The sequence below is a fragment of the Rhinolophus sinicus genome, linkage group LG04 (genome assembly GCF_036562045.2).
Source record: "Rhinolophus sinicus isolate RSC01 linkage group LG04, ASM3656204v1, whole genome shotgun sequence".
Lineage (NCBI taxonomy): Eukaryota > Metazoa > Chordata > Mammalia > Chiroptera > Rhinolophidae > Rhinolophus > Rhinolophus sinicus.
In genome coordinates, this window is record NC_133754.1 from 137,253,803 (window position 1) to 137,275,011 (window position 21,209).

The 21,209-nt window shown below is 37.0% G+C and overlaps 1 long non-coding RNA gene across 1 annotated transcript in view; it reads right to left on the reverse strand.

Moving 5' to 3' along the window:
* LOC141571120 (uncharacterized) overlaps positions 1-17,856 on the reverse strand; it is a 38,771-nt gene extending 20,915 nt beyond the window's left edge. The window contains exon 1 of the long non-coding RNA XR_012495719.1: positions 17,585-17,856. This is a non-coding gene — a long non-coding RNA (uncharacterized LOC141571120). The remainder of the gene's footprint in view (positions 1-17,584) is intronic.
* Positions 17,857-21,209: the final 3,353 nt, after the last annotated feature.

Genomic DNA, 21,209 nt, shown 5'->3' on the forward strand with positions numbered 1-21,209 from the left:
TAGATAGAATAATCAAAGAACAGAAGATAATAACTACTAATATTTTGATAAGAAGAGGGGGCATCACTGCATATCATATCGTAAAGGGATAGTAAAAGAATTTATGAACAGCATAATGCCAATAATTTCGATAAATTAGATGAAATTAAAAAATTCCTTGGAAGATCTTAACTAGCAAAACTCACTCAAGAAGGAGTAGATTAACTGAAAAGTCCAACATCTATACCATATATTTAATTTGGAGTTAAAGAAAAATCTTTGCACAAAGAAAAATATCAAACAACAACAACAAAAAAGTAGCCATGAGTATGGCAGCTTACAACCCTGCTGCAGGTTGCTAGATCCAGAGAGAGCAACACAAACCTCAAAGCATTATGGTTTTGGGTCTTGACCTGTCTGTCGGCTGCCTCAAGGACCTGCACAAAGGTTTCCCTTTGTTTCCTTCTACTCAGAACATTCCCAGGGCTGGGCCCATTTCCCAGGCAGCTTTTGCTGAAATTGTTTAATGGCAAAGGTATGAGAGACAGCAGCCTGAAGCAAGGGACAACACTTAAACTGAGAACCATGGAAGAGCTTGGGAAAGGAGATACATAAGAGAATAGGGGTTTTAAAAGGTCTCATGTATACTGGGGAATCAAGAAGGCCATGAGTATACCCAAGGAAAAATATATGCTCAGAAAAGGCCCAAGAAGACTCAGAGTTTTCACCTCTAGCTGGCCTGCAGATTCTGTGCAAGCAAAAAGTAGAGGCTAAGGCAGAATTGTAAATGGCCTGGTAGGTATTGAAGGAGTGCTCCAACACAGAACCAATCTACAAAGACTGGAAGAAGGGTTTTTTTCTCTCTTCCCCCCCTCCTTTGTTGGCTCCAGGCACTTAAGGTATCCCTCAAAATATGACCTACAACTAGCTAACAGAACACATACTTCAGTGACCACACATAACAAAGAATATGCACTTTAGAAAAATAGTTTAGAACAGTCACTTAACAAGCAAACAACAAAAACCAACAACAAGGCACAACAAACCCTGCAGAGGGGGTAGAATACTTTCTATAGTTGCCACATTACTATATTAAAAATGTCCAATTTTTAACAAAAAGTATGAGGCATGCAAGAATAAGTAAGTATAGCCCATTCAAGTAAACAAATTAATAGAAACTGTCTATGAAGAAGTGCAGGCATTGGATTTACTAGACCAAGACTTTATATCAAATTCTTAATATGCTCAAAGATCTAAAGGAAACCAAGAGAATGGTGTCTCACCAAATGGAGACTATCAATAAAGAGATAGAACTGTCTTAGTCATTTTGGGCTGCTCTCTCAAAATGCCATAGACTGGGCGGCTTATAAACAACAGAAATTTAGTTCTGGAGGTTGGAAGTCTGAAATCAGGGTGCCAGCATGGTCAGGTCGTAGTGAGAAATCTTTTCCAGTTTCAAACTGCCAATTTCTCATTGTCTCCTCAGTATGGTGGAAAGACAGTGAGCTAGCTCTCTGTCTTCTTCTGATAAATGGACTAATACTATTAATGGGGCATCACCCCCATAACTTAATTACTTGCCAAAGTTCCCACTTCTAAGTACTATGAGTTTGGGGATTAGATTTCAACATACTGTGTTTCCCAAAAAATAAGACCTAGCCAGACAATCAACTCTAATGTATCTTTTGGAGCAAAAATTAATATAAGAGCTGGTCTTATTTTACTATAATATAAGACCAGGTATAATATAATATAATATAATATAATATAATATAATATAATATAATATAATATATAATATAATACAATACTGAGTCTTATATTAATTTTTGCTCCAAAAGATGCATTAGAGCTGATTGTCCGGCTAGGTCTTATTTTCGGGGAAACACGGTATGAATTTGGGGGGAACACAAATATTCAATCTATAAAAGAAATACTGAGGGTGCCCCCAAAAATGTATACAAGTGGGCACTTTGGTCAATGTTGCTCAGGTAGTAGTTTCCTGTAATCAGAAGTGTCTGGACGCTGATGGTAACCACTTTGAGCACCTCTTATAATTGCAGAAGTCAAATGTGACTTGCGTTCATCTTTTGTTATCTGTATATATCGAGTATTACAATTTTAACATAGTTTTCCTTTCTTAAAATGTGTATACGTTTTTGAGAACCCTCTGTAGAAATAGAAATTCTAGAGCTAAACAGTGTAATAGTTGGGATGAGGGGTTCAAAAACAGACTTGAGCTGGAAGAAGAAATAATTAAAGAATTTGAATAGGTCATTTGAAATTATTCTGTCTTAGGAGTGGAAAGAGAAAAGAATGAAGAAAAATGAACAGAACCTAAGGGACATGTGGGACACGTGTCCATCAAGTGTACTAACATACATACAATAGGAATTCTGGAGTAAGAGGAGAGAAAGGGGCAAAAACAAATATATGAAGACGTAATGGTGGAAAAGCACCCAAATTTGATGAATGATATGAATCTACACATCCAAGAAGAGACTCTTGAAAGGAAGAGAGAATCAACTTGTCGTGTACAAGGGATCCATAATAAAATTAACATCTGATTTCCATTCACAAACCATGGCGCAATGAGGCAATGCAATGACATATTTAAAGTGCTGCGAGTGGGGGAGGTCAACCAAGAATTCTACATACAGCAAAACTATTCTTCTAAAATCAAAGAGAAACTCCCAGTTTCTAGTCCAGTGTCTAAGGAGCTTAGCAGTCACCACTCCATCCTAATAACAAGTAAAAATCTGAACAAAAAACATCAACAATTCTTTGATCCATCAGAGAGGTAAGATGACAGGGCAAACCGCAGTCCAAAAAACTGGAGAGACATACAGGTAGAACCAGAGAACCAAAACTTACTAAAGCAGAAACTCGAAAGCACAAACCTTCAAGAGAACAAGTGTCAGGGTAGGAAAACCTAACCTGTAATTGATAGATTGCTGTAGGTTCAGTGAGGACAAACCTGAGAGATAAAAACTAAGTCATGGGGGACTACCACACTTTCATGAGTTTTATCTCTAAGAGCTTGATTGATTCTCAAAGGGAATACTGAAGACAATTTTTCTCTAGCTTCTGGCAGTGGAAGGAGCAATGTAACGATTTGATTCTCAAAGGGAATACTGGAGACAATTTTTCTCTAGCTTCTGGCAGTGGAAGGAGCAATGTAACCATTTGATTCTCAAAGGGAATACTGGAGACAATTTTTCTCTAGCTTCTGGCAGTGGAAGGAGCAATGTAACCATTTTGACATATGGAAGAACATTCTATTGTTCTTAACAAGACCTGCCCTCAAGAGAAATTGTCTTACCAGAACCTAAACTACTGGGGTTTTATCAGAGCCTAACCACCCAAGGGGGTTGGGAGGATGGGTGAAAAAGGTGAAAGAAAATGTAGTCAATAATATTGTGGTAACTGCATGGTGACAGATGATTAGTAGACTTGGTGCGGTGATCACATAGTAAGGTACATAAGTGTTGAGTCACTCTATTATACACCTGAAACTAATATAATATTGTATCCCAACTATACTTAAATTAAAAAAAAAAAAAAGAAAGAAACAAGGGAATCAAGTTCGGAAACATCTAGTAAAGCTGAAAATCTGTGTATGCTTCAATCATGCCATTCTACTTTAGGTTTATGCCCTAAAGAAATGTTTAAATATTTTCTCTTATAGAAACATACAAGAATGCTCAAAGGAGCAGTATTTGAAATCATAAGAATTTAGAAATAATTAAAATGTCTATTGGCAAAAAAATAGATGATAAATTTTAGTATATGCATATCCTAGGGCATTCTACTGCTCTGGAAATAAATTACACAGAGCTGAATGAATCATCATAGTGATAAAATCTAAATATTAAAACAGAAAATAATACTATATACATTGCTTTAATTTGTATACATATAGAATAAAGTATAAAGTAATAAATGAAATTTGTAAACACTATTTTAAAAACAACATGATGATTAACTCTGGTTGGGAGGTTGGTCATCCAGGAGGATTAGGGAAAGGCTGTCTAATTGAAATATTTTCTATTTTAAGCTGGATTGTGAGTATATTGCCATTCAGTATATAATTCTCTTTCTCCTTTTTGAAATCACTTCATGATAAAAATAAATGTATAACATAAAAAATAAACAGACCAAATCAATGACCTAACTTTATGAGGTCGGACAATTAAGTTCGCGAACTTGCTGCAACGATGTTGCTCACCTTTTTTGATATCAGAGGGATTATTCATTATGAATTTGTACCAACTGGGCAAACAATTAACCAACTTTACTATTTGGAAGTGCTGAAAAGGCTGTGTGAAAAAGTTAGATGACCTGAATTTTTTGCCAACAATTCATGGCTCTTGCATCACGACAATGCACCAGCTCACACAGCACTGTCTGTGAGGAAGTTTTTAGTCAGTAAACAAATAACTATTGGAACACCCTCCCTACTTACCTGATCTGGCCCCCAATGACTTCTTTCTTTACCTGAAGATGAAGGAAATATTGAAAGGAAGACATTTTGATGACATTTAGGACATCAAGGGTAATACGACGACAGCTCTGATGGCCATTCCAGAAAAAGAGTTCCAAAATTGCTTTGAAGGGTAGACTAGGTGCTGGCGTTGGTGCATAGCTTCCCAAGGGGAGTACTTCGAAGGTGACCATAGTGATATTCAGCAATGAGGTATGTAGCACTTTTTCTAGGATGGGTTCGCGAACTTAATTGTCTGACCTCGTATGCCTTAATAAAATGGGGGGGTGGGAGGGAAGGAAGACCAAGCTAAACTTAAAGCTTTCAGAAGGATGAAAATAATACAGATTGGAATTGATATAAATGAAATAGAGAACAGAAAAACAACAGAAAGAATCAAAAGTTGGTTCTTTGTAAAACATTGACAAAATTGATGAATATTCAGCAAGGCTGACCAAGACAACAAGTATCTGAAAGCACTAGACGGTAAGCCAAGCAAGGGGAAACAAAAGGGAGTCTGCAAGTGGAAATAGGTAATATCACTGGGACAGTTTCCTGGTTTTATAGCTCTTGGCCTGAGGGCAAGTATCAGTCAGTGCCAAACTGGGTAGCTAACACTCCAGTATAAAACTTGCAGTCTTACTGGTTTAAAGAGTTAGATGACATGGTTTGGGGCAAACATGGAAGCTGGAAAGAGAGAGGGTGATTCTAGTAAAGACCATTTAAATTTTGCCCAAATCTCTGGCTGACCTCTGAATTATCACACTTATATAGCACAGATTTTAAACAACCCAGCTAAAGTAAGATAAACTATTCAGAGTTAAGCTGTTGTCCACTACAGGAAAGACAGAGTTTAGCATTTGAGTTCAGCCAAGTTAACCACCCAGAAAAAGTGAAAAAAGAAAAATAAGAATTCTTCAAAGGAACACAACAGAATTGAAGTATTTCCAATGTATTATTTACAATGCCCAGTGTAAATTCCAAATTTCTAGACACACAAAGAAATAGGAAAATGTGACCTATCCCTAAGAAAAAAATATAATCAATGAAGACCAACCCCAAGTAGGAAAAAAAACAAAGCATAATCTAAAACAGTCATCATAGTAATGCTCAAGAATGTGAAGGAAAATATGCTCATAATAAGTAAATGAACAGAACGTCTCAGTAAAGAAATAAAAACTATGAAAAAGAACCAAATTTTTTATTCTAGAAGTAAAATATTCTTTACTAGAATACTTTACTACTTCTAAGTAAAGTATTCTAGAAGGAAAAATACAATATGTGAAAAAAATTAAAATTGCCCTGGGTGGGCTTAAAAGCATAGTGAAGATGACAGATAAGTCAGTGGAGTTGAAGACAGATAAATAGAAATTATCCAAGCTGAAGAAAGGAAAAAAGATTTGGGGGAAAAAATTACACAGAGCCTCAAGAGACCTGTGGGTCAATGTGAAATATTTTGACATTTATCTAATTAAGTTCCACAAGAAGAAAAGTAAATGGAGTATTTAAAAAAATAGGTTTGATGAAATACTGGCCAAAATTTCCACATATTTAGTGAAAACATAAACTTACAGCTTCAAGAATATCAGTAAATTCCAAACAGGACAAATATGAAGAAAATGACACCGAGAAACACCAAAGCCCAATAGTCTGCAAAAGATGAGCCATGGGCCTCTAGGGATTTCTGAGATCTTTTTGTGGAGTTTCGCAAGGTCAAAACCATTTTCAAAATAATATGAAGATAGTATTCACCATTTTCACTGGTTGACATTGCCACTAATGAGGCAAAAGCAATAGTGGGTCAAACCATGAGTCAAAGCAGTGTCACCAAATGAATGTAGCAGTCGTCGTCTTCTACAGCACCAGAAACTCAGATTTTAAAAACATTTTTCTTAGAGCAGTTTTACACTTACAGAAAAATTGAGCAGATAGTACAGAGAATTCCCACAGACACTCTCTTTTCCCTATTCACAGATTCCCCTATTATTAGCATCTTGCTTTAGTGTGGTACATTTGCTACAACTGATAAGCCAATATTGATACATGGTTATCAATTAAAGCCCCTAGTTTACACTAGGGTTCACTGTGTTATAAAGTTCTATGGGTTTTATATAATGTCATATACCCACCATTACAGTATCATATAGAATGGTTCTACTGCCTAAAAAGCCCCTGTGCTCCACCTATTCATCCTTTCCCCTCTCTCCATCACCCCTGGAAACCACTAATCTGTTTATTGTCTCCAAAGTTTTGTCTTTTCCAGAATGTCATATAGTTGGAATCATCTAGTATGTAGTCTTTTCAGATTGGCTTCTTTCACAATATGCAGTTAATGCTCTTCCATGTCTTTTCATGGCTTTATCTTCTTTTATCACTGAATAATATCCCACTGCACAGATGTAACAGTTTTTTTTATCCATTCACCCATTGAAGGACATCTTGAAATAATTTGAGATCTTGCTTCCTGATAATTGTCAGTTTGGCTCAAATAAACTCTTATAAAAATTCTCATAAAAATAAAGGACATCCTGGTTGCATCCAAGTTTTAGCAATTATGAATAAAGCTGCTATAAACATGTGCATGTGCATGTTTTAGTGTAGACATAAGTTTTCAGCTTCGTTGCATAAATACCAAGTCATATTATTGCTGGATTATATGGTAAGACTATGTTTAGATTTGTAAAAAAATGACAAACTGTCTTCCGAAGTGGCTATAACATTTTGCAATACTACCAGCAATGAATGAGAGTTCCTGTTACTTCATATCCTTGCCAACATTTAGTATTGTTAGCACTTTGGATTTTATCCATTCAAATAGGTATGTAGTGATACCTCATTGTTTTAATTTGCATTTCCCTAATAACATATGTGCTGAAAATCTTTTCATATACTTATCTGCCATCTGTGCATCTTCTTTGGTAAGGTGTTTCTGTTCAGATCTTCTGCTCACTACTTAATCAGGTTGTTTGGTTGTTTAGTACACATTTTTTTTAATTCTGTATGATGAAATCAGAAGTACACATAAAGCACTTCTGCTGCATACTGAAGTACAATAGTGTTCTTGAGAAAAAACACTTTATTGTTTGAGTTATAAGCTGAATTAGTCAGTTTTTTTCACAGAGCATTTTTACTTGAAAGAATGACTGATAAATTATGGTGTTATTCAGAATTGGGTGATGGTAGACATTTTCTTAAAAAGAAAATAAATGAGCCTGTCATTTCTAGAGGAAAAACTGACAGTATAAATATAAAATTCAAGCTTTCCATCAAAAATTAGAATTTTGTAATCCTGGTATCTGCCAGCTTGACAACTTTTCAATACTTCAAAACTTTTTCTGATAAGATTGGTAGTGATATTAATAGGGGTCATTTTAAAATTTTATCATATAATGAAATGTGTCAACATGTACAAGATCGTCAACATGTAAAAGATCGCTATAACTCAGTGAACCAATATGAATCAAAAGTCACTGCCAAGAAAATGAATAAGCAAGTCACAGACCTGGAAAAATATTTGCAAATCATATATCCAACAAAAGACAGTTATGGAAAATATACAAAGTCCTACAACTCAGTATTTTTAATTGGGAAAATGCAATTAAAAATAGGCAGATTTCACAAAGAAAGATGCAGTAATGCCATAAACAGATGAGATATAAATTAGTGCTCAAAATCATTAGTCACCGAGATACTGCTATGAATGCATCACAGTGGCTATAATAAAAAGACTGACAATATCAGACATCAGTGAGGATGTGCAACAATTGAAACTCTGAGACACGGCTACTAAACTAAGCCATGTCTACAAACATTATAGTAGTGGTGGCCTTTTGAGGGATGGGAATGTGGGGATTTTTTGGGAAGGAGAATGAGTGAACTTTCTATATTTTATATTTATGCTGTTTATTTTGATAGGCGTTTACATTACCCAAGTGTATGCATTTGTCCAAATTCACTGCATGTTACACTCAAGATTGTGCGTGCACTATATGTAAATCTTACCTCAAAAAAACCCTACATATACATATTGACTTCTAATTAATCATGTGGATGCAAAAGTGTTGGATGAAGTACACTGATATCTACAACTTACTTTGAAATGCACCAAAAAATAAGATGAATTGATGAATGGACAGAAGGGTCAATAAATGGTTGGATAATTATGCAATATAGCAAATTAATTGCATAGTGAGTATATATGAATTCACTGTGTAGATATTTCAGTTTTTTCACTATATTTGACAATTTTCATAATAATATGTTGTGGAAAGTTATGCACAAAAAGTCTGATAGGAAACACAACTGACGTCAGATGTTGAAACTTTGGAAGAATTTTCAAGTTACTGATAATGGTGCATATTAATTTTATAAAGAAAAAAATGCACTTTATAGTTTTAAAACTTTCTACCATTTCCATGAAGTAGAAACAAATTGGTGTTTTTTTCATTTTATACTAACCAGTGGAAGATAGATAGCTTTCTAGCCAAACGATTAATTCATTTAAAATGTAAACTTCATATTAAAGGCATGAGCAAATGAATTTTATTGTCCCATAGTTAAATCATTTTAATAAGGATAAATTACTTGAAGCACATTTTCTTTGAGCGTTCACTGAGTATTAAATGGACTTCAGAGATCTGAGTTTCGATGGCCTGAAGAACTTCAATCTAACTATATCATAGATACTAAGTAATCGTGTGACTTTATTTAGAAAATGTAACTTCTCTGTTACAGATATCTTTAAAATGGATTATTAAAATGCCCGACTGACTTTATAAAATATTGTGAAATAAAATGATGAATATAAAGGCACTTTGAAAAATTAAAGTTATGATACAAACTGCTGAGATGTTATTAAAACATTTTCCACTCTAATCCACGTTGAACTCTAACCTTTAGAAAAGCATAAATACGGGCCTGCCCGGTGACTTTGGCGGTTGGGGGGCAGTGCTTCTAACGCCGAGGTCGCCGGTTCAATTCCCACATGGGCCAGTGAGCTGCGCCCTCTACAGCTAAGATTGCGAACAACAGTTCTCGCTGGGCTGCCAAGAGCTGCCATCAGCGAGCTGTGGCGAGCCAACAACCGGCGACTGACTGCCTCAGCCCGGGGACGGGGACAGGAGGAGTGCAAGGCTCATAATACCAGCATGGGCCAGGGAGCTGTGTCCTACACAACAAGACTGAGAAACAACGGCTTGAACTGGAGTGGTGGTGGTGGGCAGGGAAAGGTGGAAGAAGGGGGGGGAAAAAGAAAAGCATAAATATCACTTTTATGCATTTGTCAAAGCACTAATTAAATCTGCTGCAGTCTTTTTGATTATAAAAATGATTGCTATTACTCACTTCATTACGCTACTTTTGTCTGTTCGATAAGAAAAGCTCTTCTGGCTATGGGAATCTTGCCTCACTTGATTGCTTCCAGAATGCTAAGTAGTGAGAGTGCCAAAAAATTGTGCTATCTCCATTAAGGAGAGATAATTGCTGGTTAATCAGAATGTACAATTTCCTTTGGGAAAAAAAGGCAACTATTATAGATGTTGTGCTTCAAAGTGACAGTTCCATTTCAGGAGGAAGTCCTCTAAGCTGGGAGACAAATGTCAAACTCTTATGCTTCAATGTCCGCATTTATCCATCCAGACAAAGCTAGATAAATTTTCTGAAATGGAGGTTATCCCGTCTTTCTCTGTTATTGACTAAATTCCCAGATCCCTTGTATCTATCTAGCTTCTAATCTAAATCTAAAAAAAAACCAGAAAAATTTTGGAGAAAGGCCCCTTAAAAATTAAAAAAAAAAAATTAAAAAAAAAATTCCTAACCAGTTTTCGTAAATCCATTACTTGCGTTTTTGTCCCGGAGCTACCTACTATCTCTTCTTTCCCAGAATTTATTGCTCCAGTGTAAACAAACTGCGGGGGCGCGGGGGGGGGGGGGTATGCCTCAGTAGCTAATGGGATTGTGGGGACATATGGAACAGACATGATCCCAACCTGAAGTTTTGACACAAGCCTAGCTGACCTGCAACAGAAACACAGCAATTCTTGCTCATCTACAGACTCATGAACAAAAAAAATAAATAAATGCTTGTTTCCATGAGCCACTGAGTTTTGGGGCTGTTTGGTACTCAGATTTAGTGTAACAATAGCTGATTAAAATATACCATATTTCTGTGTGTTCAATGGCATACACATGTGTGAAAACTAACTGGCAGAGTCATATCCTTATATTAACTCTTGGTCTCACAATCTGCAATGACTAAGAGCTTTGGAGACAAATAATCAAGCACATCCTAATAGCCAATGTTTCTTGCTACTATCAATGGGGGTCAGACAAATTGGAAATACTAGATAATCTTCCATAATGAAGTTGGAGAAGAAAAACAGAGTAAAGAAATCAGCCAAAAGATGTGAAAATCCTAGAGTTTCTAGAAGAGCCCAGTAGAAATAGCAGGAATGGGAAGAGGTTTGTATTTAACCAAGCAATCTGCCTTCTGCTCCACTGGCCAAAAAATCAGTGATACATATAGTCCAGCTCAGTATTCTCCTCTGTGTAGCAGAAGTCCTGGAGAGTTTCCTCTGCCAGCATCTCTTCCCTTTTCCTCCCTTTCATTTGCAGCTAGCTACATTAGTTTCCCTCCCAGAGCACAGGGTATGGTGAAAAGGGTATGCTAGAGAAGAAGACAGGGGGTTGATCTGTTAGCATCTTGTTGATACTTCAAAACTCTGCCACTTTCTTCTCTGTGGTATCTCTCCAGTTTTGTGGGGACATATGGAACAGACATGATCCCAACCTGAAGATGCACAGGAAATAGTATAAGGTTGAATATATCCCTGAGATGCGTATTTTTTAGAGAAGAGCTTTTCACATTTACATTCGTATTACATTTCCAACAAGATTATATTAATAGTAATAGTTCTATTACTATAGTTTCTGCTGGTCAATGTTTAGTGATGCAGTTCTTGACTACAGTCCAGAGGAAAATTAATTTATATAGCACTTTTTGATTTTAAAATGAGAGACTGCGTAACTACCTTGATTAATTGTAAAATTCTTCTTCCATCTATCATCAGAATAATTTCAGTGTCTGTCTTTGTATACATGATTTTTTTAATATACTGTAATCATTTTTCATGTGGCTACAAACCAGTGAGTCTCAACATTTTTCTGCTTCCATACAATGACTCACCTACAAGTTTTCCACTAGGACCATCTAGATTATACAAAGTGTTTTTTCATAATGATTATTTGTGATGGCAGCCTACCATCTTGTAGGGGTGTACCATAATCTAATTAACCATTTCCTATTGTTGGGTTTTTAGGCTGTAACCAATTTTTTGCTATTACAAATAACTTTCCTGTAACAGATTGCAAACTTTTGCCATAAATTTTTATATATTCTGATTATTTCCTTAGTATAAATTTGACTGAGCCAAAGAATATAAATATTTTAAAATCTCCTGATAGATGTTGCTAAACCGATTTCTAAAAGACTTTTGTAATACCAGCGGTAATGTATGAAGATACTAGTTTACTTCCTAACAAATATTATGTATTTTTATGAGTGTTGCTTTGTTTTGCAACTCAGTGAATGGAAATAAAAAAGTACCTCATCATTGTGTTACTTTTTAAAATTAAAAGTGAAATGGAACATTTTCCCAAGTTAGTTAACCAAATTATCTCCTTTACTCAATATCTACATAGGTACTTTATTATACCACGAAAGAACAGAAGTAGCTTTCAAGCAGTGCCTATCAATAAGAAAACATACTTATTGGTTTGTTTGTTTGTTTTTTAATGTGGATTACTCTATGGATTTGTATATAAAGCTATTCTCACAAAATGAATCTGTAAGTTGGGAGTGTTCTTTCTTCCTTCCTTCCTTCCTTTCTTCTTTCCTTCCTTTCTTTTAAACAGAGCAGTATCAAAATCTTTCTGAAAATAATTGCTAGAACATTTTACCAGAATTTACCTTGTTCCAAAGCATTGAGTTTATAGAGTGAGCTAATCAACAGGGCAAATCAGCCAGAAACAACAGTGCATGACAGATCAAATTCCGTTTGAATAAATACCACACAGACTGGGCAATTCCAGGGGGCAGAAGTAGGACCAAAGTAAGGAAGTTGAAGGAAGACAAAATTTTTGCTAATGATAGGAAGGACTTTCTAACAATTAGCTCAAACCCAAAATGGACATGGACTATCCTGTGAAGAAGCAAGTTACTTAGCCATCTGCTCCAGCAAAGACGATCAGGGGTAGTTTAGGAAAATGTATGGATGTGGGGGAGGCCTGGTGGTAAGATGGATGGCCTCTAAAGTCCCTTCTAACTCTGTTTTCCCTAGCACAGCCCGGACCTGGACCTCCTGGTCCTGATTTGTATAGGAGAGAGAAAGAGGAAGAACCTGTCTTTCTCTTCTTAAAGGTGGGGCTAACCCTAGCTGAATTTTGAAATCGTCCAACTTTATCTTTGGTATCTTCCCATTTCCCCTTTTGTACTTTTGTTTACAATCTCATCCGGACCTCAGCTGCCCCATATTCTGATGGAGGACTTAGCCTCCTAACAGGACCACCCCTACTACATAACTCCTCTCCAACCATTTCCTATGTCCTATTCTTTTAATATAGGTAACCCCAGGGAGGTGTCAAGAGGAAAGCAATCTGCTTGAACCACTTCACTCTAGAATGTGAATGACCTTCCCAGACAGATATGAGCTTTCAAAACAGGATGTTTCTAAAGCCAATGACATCTTTAACTGACAACATGTGGTAAATTAAACTCCAATTAATAGCCCTCCAAGAGTTCAAGTCCAAGCTCCATTACTTATTGTCTGGTGAACGTGAGGAAATTACTAAGCCACCATGTGCTTTAATATTCTCGTCTGTAAATGAGGAGGATATATTATTAAACCAAAAAATGTATATAATCTGCCTAGCATAATGCTTGACACACAGATCTTAGCAAATGCTAGTTATTATTCTCCCCTCTCCAGTCCTCCATGCAGAGGTACAATCAGGGATTTCCTGCTCACTTCCTTTCTCCACTTCAATGTCCACAACCCATATTCCCTAGGCTGGGAGGTGAGTATCCAAATCAGAGGTTAGACAGCTGAGATCTCTAGTAAAAGGAGGACTTCCTCAAGTCCAGATGACTCTACTATCCTTTTCTAATTGCACTATTTTCTGCCATTACATTTTTTACATTTTTCATTTTCTTTTGCTTGTTTGATTGCTGAACTGAGATGTTAAATTTTGACTTGAAAGTTTGCTTAATTTATTTCCGATATTTCTTATTTTCTAATACATATATTAATATTTAAGGCTACAGGTTTCCTTCTAAGTAGCAGTTAACTATACACCACAGATTTTGTAAAGTAATTCTTTTGTGTTCATTCATCTTTACATGTTTTATAATTTGCATTTGATTTCTTCCTTAACCCAAGTTATTTAGTAATGTGGTTTTAATTTTTTAAATGTATGACTTTGATGGGTATTATTGATTTGTGATTAGTAAATATTCTTGCTGACTCTATATTCTCATAAAAATTAAATGTAGCACTTTAGGCATTAGAAGGCCAGCAGCTATTTGGTGGCTTTCTCTCCTATCTATATCTCTTCTCTCTCTATTTATATCATTTTAAATGATGCTAAGTCTCAAAAGTTTATATTAAGTGCAGATAAGCTATAAATGAAAGGATGTTTCATTAAATATGTTTTAAAAATAAATGACACAGTATAGTGCTTTCAGTAAACAATAGCAACAGGTATCCATTTAAAGTATATTCTGCAAAAACAAACAAATTGTGTTTGTTATTATGGTGAAAATGAATGGACCCTGTAATTAAAACAAAAGTATACTAAGCGAGAAAAATAAAAGTCAGCTTGTGTGTGTGTGTGTGTGTGTGTGTGTGTGTGTGTGTGTGTAATGCAACATCATTGCGGATGTAAGGCATCTTCACATGTGAATCTAAAGTTTGGCAATGTCTTATTAATGGTTTAAGCCAGGGAAGTTTAATCATGTAACTGTTCTTATTTTTATAGCCACATTTGGGAGTTCTTTGCTGATTATAATATTGCCTTATCATAATGAGGTAGCAGAGCTGATATCCTCCCAAAACGGGACAGTTGTTTACTTATTTAAAAATTTATCTTTTTCCCACAGGTACTAGAGGCTAAGTTAACAGCCATATTCATGTTAAAGTTAAGAGACTATAATCCTCTCTTACATTTGGATCCTATAGTGACCAAATGCCCTGGTTTACCCAGGGCCGTGGGTCCCCTGAAATATGGAAATTTCAGTGCTATAATGGGGACAGTCCCGGACAAACCAAGACAGGTGGTCACCTTATTTATTTCCCTTACTTACCTAAATCACAGCATTATCCAGGGTTGATCTTACAAGCAGGCAGAATAAGCTAACTCACTGACTTTATATGACTTAAGGGCTACCAGAAAGGCCATTCTGTCCCCAAATTACCCAGAGTGTAATAGCACTATCCTCTTTCCTGACCTGCAGGTACCACCATTAGAATAATTTCTTAAGTTAATTTTCTTTTTAGCTAGAATTAGACATCAAAGACCCAGGCATTATCTTTAGAAGCCCTTTCTTACAAAAGGAAGCCACTTTTAGGACTTAGATCTCATCTCACAGCCCAAAGAACCCTTTGAAAGTATTAAACACCACCCTGTTGAGAGTGACAAAAAATTAATAAGAGGTTTCCCTTTGTATCCCCAGCTGCCCCTCTTCTACACCCTTTACTATGGAGCTCCTCCAGGTAGGAAGATTTTTTTCAGGGGGGTGGGAGAATCTATTCATTCTTTCAATAAATATTTGTTGAGCATTGCCTATGCGCTGGGCACATTTGGGCTACGAAGAGAGATGAGACGTCCGTTCTACCCACAGGACCCTCCAGTCCAGGTGGGAGAGAGACGTGTGCGATAAGTACTGTATGGAAGCATGCCTAAGTTATTACAGGAGCAAGAAGGGGAAACCCTGGGTAATGGCAGCTGAAGGGAAATCAGGGGTTACAGGAAAGGCACGGTGAACACAGAAAAGAGGCCCACAGCACCTGTGCTCCTAAAATAGACTGAGAGAGAAAGCCAAGTCCAAAAAGCAAAATTCTCTCCGCGCCACTAACTTCCCTCTGAAACTTAGTTTTGAACTCAAAATATCTTCTTTGAGTTCTAAAAATCCTAAGCGTAAAAGTTGTTGAAAGGAAAAAAGTATATATACACAATATATAAAGTATAGAAAATTAAAGTAAATTTAACAGTATAAAAAGCATGCAATCCTAAGAGAACTACAAACTCAATTAAAAACTATATTTCTGGGAAAATAATAATTCAAAAATTCAAATAAAAGGAAAGACTTTAGCTTCTGTGGATAATGGGCGTTACTTTTTTTTTTTTTAAGTTACTTGGCTTTTACCATATTTTGCCGTGTATAATGCTCACTTTTTTGCCCAAATTTGTGAGGGAAAAATAAGGATGCGCATTGTACATGGGTAATACTAATTCTGTACCTATATAAATATTTTTAATTATTTTATGTATACTTATGAGTTAAAAGTGTAACTCTAGAAATCAAGAACGATATCTGTATGCAAAATAATACCCTGCAATACGATAATCAGTTTTGTTGAGCTTAAGATGAACTCGCAACGACGAAGAGTTCTTGGCTTTCTACGATGCGTAAATATCGTAAATTCATTGCCAGTACATAAAATTGCTTGTACCTTGTATCTGTTCTTGTGTTTTGTAATTATTTGTTACATAAAATTTCTTGTACATAATATGTTTTAAAAAATGCTAAAATTCCTTTATAATACAAAAAACAAGTACTTAAATGTAAACAGATAAAAATTTGAATTAAAAAATTAAAATGAAAGATTTTTTTCCCCTGAAAATTTGGGTCAAAACATGGGTGTGCATTATACATGGCAAAATATGGTATCTCTTTCTGTTTCATTTCCCAGGAATAAAAACTCTTCTCATTCCAGTACTTCCACTTTCCAAATTACATGACACACTAACTGAATCCTCTTTCATGCTTTCTCTCACAATGGAATCTTCCAACCCATGTTCCCTTCTCTTGACTTTTATATATCAGAAATGTAACTAATTTTACTTAGTGGGTCTAAGTTTTCTCCAAGTCATTTCAACAGCACAACTTAGCACCTTCTTCAGGAAGCATTACACATTTTCAAGGAGATTATGGAGATTAATATACCTTACATTACTCACTTCCATGTTATCAGTGGGCATATCAAGGATTTTCAAAGTTCATCAGTGAAATGGAATTCTTAGGCAGTAAAAAGAATCACTCAAAGAAGTTGTGGACCCCTCCCTCAACATCTTTGTCAGACACTCTCTCGGTGTGTTTTTTAGAGTGCAAGCCTAGGTACAAGGAGACGGACTGAATTGCAAAGAGGAATCATGCTTCAGGTAGAGGTGACCGCTAACGTCCCTTCCAAGTCTACAAGTCTGTAAAATTACTCTTTGGGAGGTCTGAGAGCTTTAACTTGATGGGCCTTCCTTTGTGCCAGGTGAACCATGGATTCTGAGTCAGGTGCCTTCATCTATTGACTTTCCTGTAAGGAACAACTGACTCACCTGGACTGTAAGGAACAACTGACTCACCTGGACTGTAAGGAACAACTGACTCACCTGACTAAACCTGGACTTCCTGCTACTGCTGCTGCCCCAAACCATAAATCAGACAGAAAATTAACAAACATTGAGTGAGCACATTATGCATACAAGCTGCTAAACTATATCTGGGAGAAGTTTTTAATAGTTGGCAACAAGCCATGTAAACAATAAAAAATTTAAAACACCATAAAAGTTAAAAAACAAAAACAAAAACAGAATAACAATGAAAAGATGTCACCAGGAAGTCTTGTACTGTGAAATGGAGGTGAGTAGTTTTGGATTCTAGCACTGTTCACTAGCTATGTGATTCTGAGCAAGTTGTTTAATATCACTAATACTTTACCACGTCAGTAAAAGAGAATATTAATAGTACTTTCCCTATGTGTAAAACTGTCGTGAGAATCCAGTGAGGTGACTACGTAAAATGATTAAAAAGCACAGAGGAAATGTTTGAGTTCGAGTCTTCTGTTTGCCACTCACCTTCCAAAACTCTCTCTTGCTCTGCTCGTCTCTACTCCCCCTGTGCAGAAGGGAGACTGGCCTATGTGGCTTCTGCTTGGATTTGGTCACCTGAGAGCCCCTACAGGAGGACAGAGGGAGAAAGGTGAATGAAAGTGAGGCGAGTCTTCAGTTCTCTACCTGGTGGGTCACCATGGGGCTGTTGAGGTCCCTTGGCAGGTGGCCACAAGGCCTGTGAAGTAGCCCTGTCCACACAGCCTTCAGGCCTACAAGAGGTAACCATGCCTGCCTGGGGTTACTATGCTCCCACTGACGGTTTTCTACACACTTCCCACAGCATTGTAAATTGAGTGAGCATATTTTGCATACAAGCTGCTAAACTACGTCTTGGGGGTGTTTTTTGATAGTTGGCAACAAGACATGTAAACAATAAAAATTTGATTAAACTCTCATTAGATTACCCAACTGGAGCGCACCAGGTGATAAACTAGCCAGTGAAGCACAGAGGCAACCAGAGCAGCATCAATAGTCATTGTGATTATTTGGAGCATAAGGTTAAGCACCAAATGAATTATACAGACACTGCAAAATACATACTGTAATGCAAATAAATCCCTCCACCTGCAGAAAGCAGCTAGAATGGCTCAGACACAGACCATTCCCTCCTTCTCAGGCCTTTTCATAACATACCTAACAACTTCCTCTTTGAAGAATCTCCTGTCGTTAGGATTGCCCAATTTAGAAAACAACAACAAAAAGCAATGAACGATTTTTTAGTGTAAGTATGTCACAAATATTGATGTTGCTTATCTGAAATTCAAATTTAACTGGGCATTCTGTGTTTTATTTGGCAGCTGTATCTGTCATGGGACCATTTGGACCTTTTCATTCATTGTTTCTTAAATATACAGTTAAAAAAACACTTGCCTTTACAACTGGGTGGGAAAGTCAGTCTTCATGATTACCTAGTATTTTGCCTTGGAAAATTATGTTCATTATCAACCTGAGTACACAAGTGATGAGTACAGAGAGGCCAACTCTGGGTCACGTTCTATTCTAGACACGCCAATTGTGTCTGCTCTTCCCTCCAGCCCTTCCAAGTACAACTGCCTTCTACACTGCCCTTGCCCAAGGAGACTATGCAGACCACAGCTGATTAGACAGGGAGAAGGTCTACTGCCTGACAATGACTGACATTATCTGGTATAGAAAGTTGAGCTCAACCGATCAGATGTCGGGTATCTCTAGAGAATTTTGACTGAGAGAATGAAGCAGTTAGCTATGGCAGCAAAGGTATTGGGAGCCTTGTAGAAGCTTGATGAACCTTGTGCAAACTGAATTTGTAAGAAGCAGAAGTTGCGGTAGGGAAAATGCAGTCATCAAGAGAAGAAATACAACTGCATACCAGAAAGAAGTAGACATGCAAAAAGTAGCTAGGATCCATTAACGATGGAACACCAGAGGAAAACTCCATTTTCTCTAGAGAGAGGTCTTAGAGCCTCATCTCAGGATGAAGAACCAACCTCTGGCTCTATCTCCTCAAAGCTCAGTTGTTTTGCTTTCTTGCACGGTGAAGGATGCAACCTCCCTTGTATCCTTAAAATATCCCCCTTCTTACTTGAGATAATTCAAGTGAGTCTCCTTGTAAACAAAAGCCCAACCAACCACTTTGCACCTGCACCACAGGCTGCTGGGCAGTTTCCAACCTTGAAAATGCAACTACATGCAACAACAGCCTTGTGGAGGTTCAAGAAAGGGGGAGAGTGGCCTGGGGTGAAGGGAGTAATCCATTCACTCAAGACCCGAACTTCTAGGGGTTTCTCATCGGAACCCCTTTAATAAGAGTGAGGGAACACTGCTCTTCTCGCCTCCCCCTGGTTCCTATTTCTCCCATTGTGAAAGTGGGGCTAGTAGTTCTGCAGCTGTGGCTGTACCACACCCAAAGCAGAAACCACTGCTGGCACAGAACCTGGATCCTCAGAGAATCCACAGTCAGCGTGTGACCCATGTAAGTATTTTTTGTTCATGTGGTAACTATTTCCATGTAATAAACATTAACTATAAAAAACAATCAGGATGGTGACTAATTTTTTAAAAACAGAAAATAACAAGTGTTGGAGATGATGTAGAGAAATTAGAACCCTCAATCATTGATTGTGGGAATGTAAAATGGTGGCGCCACTGTGGACAGCAGGAGGGTGGTTCCTCCAAAAGTTAAACACAGAATTACCATATGACTCAGCAATTCCACTCCTGGTTATATACTCAAAAGAACTGAGAGCAGGTAGTCAAACAGATACTTGTGCATCAATGTTCACAGCATTATGTACAATAGCCAAAAGGTGAGGGAAATGCAAACGTCCCTCAATAGATGGATACACACAATGTGGTGTATCCATACAATGCAAAACCATTCAGCCATAAAAAGGAAGGAAATTCTGATATATGCTACAGTATGGATTAACTTTGAAAACAGTATGCTATGTGAAATAAGCCAAACACAAAAGACCACATATTGTATAATTCCATTTATATGAAACATTCTAGGATAAGTAAATACATAGAGACAGGAAGCAGACTAATAGGGGTTAGGAGGGATGGGGAATAACTGCTTAATGGGTATGGAGTTTCTGTTTGGGATGATGGAAAAAGTTTTGGAAATAGATAGTGGTAATATTTACATAACATTGTGAAACCACTCAATGCCAGTGAGTTGGCACTTAAATGGTTAAAATAATTAAATGGTAAACTTTAGGTTATGTACTTTTTACCACAATTGAAAAAAATTTCAGGAAACCATAAGTCCAGAGCTCCAATGGCCTTCTGTAAGCCACTAAGGCAGTTCTAAGGCAGTGGAAACTGCTGACCATTAGAATTATCTGGGGAACTTTTAAAATGCCCAATGTGAGGACCACATCTCAGACCTACTCATTAGAATCTCTGGAGATAGGCATCCGTATTTTTTAAAGCTCCCCAGTTTATTCTGATTTGTAGTTAAGTTTAAGAACAGTGCTCCAAGGCAATTTGCTTCTCAAACTTTAATGTGCATACAAATGACGTGGGCATCTTTTTAAAACACGGCTTCTGATTGGCCTATTTATGGTGGAGTCAGCAGTTCTAACAAACTCCCGGGTGACACTAATGTTGCTGGTCTGTGGACCACACTTTCAGGAACAAAGTCCTAAGGCTCATCCTGGCCAGTTTCGTATCTATTCTCTTAAGAAAGAAAATTCCACCAGCACTTAAAAAGTGATTCTAAGATTTAACAACCTTTATTATTAGGAAGGTCTTCATATCCAACCACATTTTCATTACCTGCATTTCTTCAGCCCTAATACGTAAAACATTCCTGCATGGCCTTCCCCCAAAGGCCCCACGTTATCATCACTTACATTGAACTACTGAATATTTCTCATCATCACTTCCACTTTTGTCTAATTCCTCGTGTTCCTGTAGATCCAACTATGGATCCAGAAATACCCATTTAATGAGCTAACGCTACTTCCACATCTTGGTTGCAGTACATAGAACATAACTGTCAACATTTTAGTGAGACTTTCTGCCTGATAATTTAGGAATAAATCATACAAGATCTTGACAGCTTTTCCACTGATGTCAAAACCATTCTAATCGTCAGTATCAAGGA